Below are 5,152 nucleotides of genomic sequence, written 5' to 3'. Positions count from 1 at the left end.
ATTGCAGTGGAGACACGTTGAATGAGCGTCAAAAACAAAGATAATAAAAGCGATATAAAAACACATTATAATGTAAAGTCACAATTCCATTGATGGAGCTGTTACTACCCGTTCAAAAATGCGCCGCTAGGTGCATTTCCGATTGGTTCCTTCGACATAAAAATCAAGGTAAAAGCTGCGGCTGTTGGAATGTTTCTGAGTTTTAAACTGAATCGGATAAAAGCAGTCGCTGAATTGTCATCTTCCTGACGATATACACGCTACGTGTAAGAGGTTCTTTGCTAACATCTTTTACATCAAAAACAGCGCAGAAAGTCCGTAACTAACTACCGAAGATTTCAGTGGTGTCTCGCTGAATGACCATCAAATATAAAGCTAATAACGACGATATAAAGAGAAACACATAACTCACAACTCCACTGATAGAGCAATAAGATCTTATCTGTTTTCATCCGTAACATAAATAAATGCTTCTTAAAGTATTTCAAGTTAGGGCTTTCTATATCAACACGAAAATGAAAACTACCCCTGATGGAGCGTTATTGAATTCCAGACAGAATCCAATAAAAGCGGTCACGACATCTGTAAATTTCATAAATAAAACTGTTTTTCCGGCTCGCAGAATGAAAACAGAAGGGGAGAAAAAAGATTTGAGAAAAGGAAAGTCTCATATTAAATTCTTTTCGTTATCATTTCAAATGAGATACATAACGCAGAAAGTCTCCAGAAGAAATCAGGATACTGTAATTAGCGTCAATAAAAACTACAGTGAAAATGCAGCCTGGTACACATTTAGAAATTCCAACACTTGTTGTCGTACAAGCTGTCACCATTGAGAGCAATACGGAACAGTACTCTAATAAAGAAATATGGAACTTCCTTACTTATTAAAATCATATAATTTGCCACAATTCGAAGCTGAGCCCTCGCCTTCCAGTCGTTACGATCCTAGTAGCTGTGCTATCCTTGCGCTACTTTCGTAACAGTAGCCTAAATCTGTGAGCTATCAAGCTTCCATGGATAGTGTAACAAATTTATTTGTTATTGTTCGTAATAATCATCTTCTATGTCTTAGCTGCAAATTAGTCATCTTCAGAGCCAATTACTTGGAATATTAATTGCGCTGTAATAGACTGGAATTCAAATTCAGGTCAAAGTTCGTGATATTAGAAAACTAGTTACACTTAGATGTTACTATCGTGGACTCTTGCGATCAAGCCACTGGTACACGGCGTGAAATATTTGTTGACCTGTATCTCCATCAGACACATCATCGAACTTTATGAACCTGGACATTCCATTCGCTGTGACAACTGTGCGAACATACGCGTCCCGTCTCTAGCTACAAGCTGGATGACGTGTCATTTCTGTAACATCATACACTCCACATAATAGAGCAAAAGACGTTCTGACTACCTCAATACTCGTATCATGCATATGCAAACGCCTCTGTATGCCATCAAAGTAAACTAACGTATGGAAAAACAGAAAAAGCCTAGAGAAAAAACAAAAAGTGAAACAAGAATAACGACACCCCAGTCAGCCTCCAAAATTAATATCAAGTCACTGTTCTGTTGTAGAAGTAGTTGAAACGAATACAATAGCAACTACTTCTTACATACAGTGGACTCCTAACTAACGAGAAGTTTTGCAAATTACAGAAAAATTTTACCTCATGAAATAGGAGAGAAGTAAAAAGAATCGACCAAATCTGGGTGTGGGATGCGAAAGGAAAATGCAATAAGACTGTATATTAATTCCCAAATTTTAGAAATGTTTTCAGTAAACTTTTTTTCTTAAGTGTAATTAAAGTTCAGACTCATGGTCGGAAGTTTTCAGAATCTTATCAAACTCCTTTTGGTACAGTGCTCTTATCAGTTCCGCTCGATAGAAGTAATTTGAGTTATGCAACGTGGTAGAAGACGTCATGCTACAGTAGACATGAAAAAGGACTGGCATCTCGTTGATGCTTCGTTGCGTAACATCAAATTGACAGATGACATCGCATCCACTATGTGGAATACGTACACTATACGATCAAGAGTATCCAGACACACTACGAATTGCGGAATCGACCACTAAACGTCACTAGAAACGCACCCGCAAGTATAATAGTAGGCGGGGAGTATTGTTGTCAGTTGAAAGGCCGTAACAGCAGAGTGGGTCGGTCACGACAGCTCAGTGACTTCGAGCTACACATTCTTCAGGGACATTTCAGTCCTTTACAGCTGCCCGTGTACACTGCTGGTGAGATAACTGCGAAGTTAAGCGGAAACAAGTGATTTGGAGTGATGAATCACGCTATATCCTGTGGCAATCATATGGAAGTATTTGTTAGCTGCCATCATGTGTACGGCAAACAGGGAAGTAGGAAGAAGGTGGTGTTACGCTATGGGGATGCTTCTAGTCGTTAGGGTATGGTCCTCTTATTGTGCGTAAGAAAATGCCAAATGCGGAAGGTTATAAACACATTTTACAGTTGTGCGTACTGCATTCGGTAAAGGAGCATTTCGGTGACGATGATCGTATCACCATTACAATCCACGGTCACAAAGCAGCGTGGTTTGTGGACAGTAGCATTCCTGATATTGTCTGGCCCGCCCAAAGTGAACCCAATGAGACACCTTTGGGATGAGTTCGAAAGGCGATTTCGCACCAGACCCCAAATTCCAACATCATTACCTTGTCTGGTTTCGAGTCTTGAGAAAGAATAGACTACCATCCTTACACAGACACGTAGACACCTCATTTAAAGCGTCTTCAGCAGATTTCGAGCATTCATAAATAAAAAGGATGGACACACACCGTGTCAATGTCCACTAACAGATGTCCGGATACTTTTGCTCTGATAGAGTATTTAAGGGTTTTCAGTCAGAATTTGAAGGTTTGTCGTATTTGAGAAGATCTCACGTACATTGACGGTAGAAATTACCAAATTGTTGAAGATGAGGTGCCTGAAAGTGCCTCTGTAGCTACCTCGCTACATTAGTTGCAGGTTTCGAGAGCATAGTTTAAGCTCTAACATAATATCAGAGGTTGAAAAGACCGCTTCAGTTGTAAGTTATTTTCTTTTCACACGACCGGTTTCGAACTGTTATAAGCTCATGCTCAGGTGTCATATTGGAAATAGCAAAAGACGGGAAATAATTTTCACACGCCGCAACACACTTATTAAAATTTTTACAAAGAAATTTTTTTCTTGTTCTTTTTTTTGAAAAAAAATTTTCATGTTGCGGCATGTGAAAATTATATCCCATGTTTCGCTGTTTCCAGTACGACACCTGAGGATGGGTTTATAACAGTCCGAAACCGGTCGTGTGAAAATAAAGTAACTTACAACTGAAGCGGTATTTTCAACCTCTGCTATAACGCTCAATTGCGGATGTTCTTACAACAGGATCGTTTGTCTAACATAATGACTTTTGTAGAGGCAAAAAGGATTCTCTAACTGAATGTTCAAGCATTTAAGTGTAACAACCCCTCTGGGACACAGCATCCTTATTACACATTAGACATTTCGCTAGTAGCTAGCAGGATGCAGTTGAATGGGTTTATTCCGTCTTTCTAGATTTCGCGTACGACTCTGTACTTTATCAACCGCTGTAAGATCACAGTTTCCTTATACGCTCGAAGATCTTTTGACTGAGTCATTTCTCGTGCGCTGATGATGCTGTTGTCTACCAGGAAGTATCGTTGCTGTAGTGATTTCTTTCTTAGATCTAATCGTACAACACCATGCATCGCAGCAGCCAGTGACTAATCGAGAACTTAGTAGGCTTGATACCAAAATATTGACTCCTCTGTAAGATTCTGAATGTTGTGATACGGTGTCGTAATGCGGATAAATGTAACAGAATGCCAGTAACAAAGAGAATGAGCCAAAACGCACCTGATTACAAGATTTGTGGCGACCTCTTCAGTAGCGGTCAAGGGAACAAAATCCGCGGTATTAGGGCGATACGGGAGCACACAAATAGACAATACGCGGATGTAACAGTAAAGAAAATCTAATATAATGATACGGTATACTCTCCCTTACTTACTGAGCAGTGATTTGTGGTGTAAATATGTAAATGTTCTTATCTTGTAGAGAAACATTGCTGGGGAACGTGTAAAAATAATGGCAGCGGTGGGATTCGAACCCACGCCTCCGAAGAGACTGGTGCCTTAAACCAGCGCCTTAGACCGCTCGGCCACGCTACCATATAGTAGCAACTGTGGTTCACGTTTAAGTAGTTTACGTAAACTCTCTTATCGTTTACGAATTTCTGACTGATAAATCATAATGGTTGACGCGTGGTCTGGTTGGGCAACTCGCGGCTGAACACGTCACTGTATTTAGGCAATGAGTTACACAAGACATTCCCTAGCTGCCAGACGACGCAGCGAAAATAGATCTTCACTCTGAACAGCGCAACTCGCAGAATACACGGACTGTAGCACACTACAACATGTTTCCGCAGCATCAGTAGCGGTAAAGCACCTTACGATGTGTGGCGGTGGGTAGCTTTTCCTGTAGCAGTATAATTTTGCACCATGGTTCCGTTGGCGGTTACTGTTGAGGAAAAACTACCCATCGGTAAGCTTCCGTGTCATTTCAGATGACCATCACGAACACTTCGAGAAACTGGCTAGCCTCTTAGTGCTTCTTGCAAAGAGAGCTCTTTGAATTTTGCTACTAAGACTCCATTACTCACGCGCTTCTTCTCACTTCTTTCCATCTATGACATTACATATGTTATCTTAGAGATACATTTATGCAGCCCCCTTGAAGCAATGTGAAAGCGTAAATTATAAAATAATTGTATACCGATAAGAGACTACAAGAAATGAGAGTTTCCATTTCATTCTATATTTGAAATATTTTATTTCTTTAAAGCCAAAAGATATATACTTGACCAGAGACTTTACAAACACGCCAAGATTACTGAAACGACTGAAATCTGTGTAACCTGTTGTAAAAAAGTTTTTTTCTCGCCATATTAAGGTGCTCTTTTATAGCCTGGAAATTGTAACGTAAGTATCCATGTTTCTATGTACCGCAATTTTCATTTAAATACAGACTACTGATTTAAGGTGTGTGTGAAATTCATCTAAAATATAAGACCTGATTATTTCCTACGTTAATAATCATTATTTTGTGATAGTTTTC

General features: G+C 39.7%; 1 non-coding gene across 1 annotated transcript; it reads right to left on the bottom strand.

The window, feature by feature from the left end:
• Positions 1–4,121: 4,121 nt before the first annotated feature.
• Positions 4,122–4,203, bottom strand: Trnal-aag (transfer RNA leucine (anticodon AAG)). Its single transcript has one exon. It is a non-coding gene; the product is annotated as a tRNA-Leu (tRNA).
• Between the last annotated feature and the right edge of the window lie 949 nt (positions 4,204–5,152).

The sequence above is a fragment of the Schistocerca nitens genome, chromosome 1, assembly GCF_023898315.1.
Source record: "Schistocerca nitens isolate TAMUIC-IGC-003100 chromosome 1, iqSchNite1.1, whole genome shotgun sequence".
NCBI classification, from domain to species: Eukaryota; Metazoa; Arthropoda; class Insecta; order Orthoptera; family Acrididae; genus Schistocerca; species Schistocerca nitens.
Note: the sequence above shows the minus strand (reverse complement) of the source record. Positions and strands in the feature narration are given on the sequence as shown.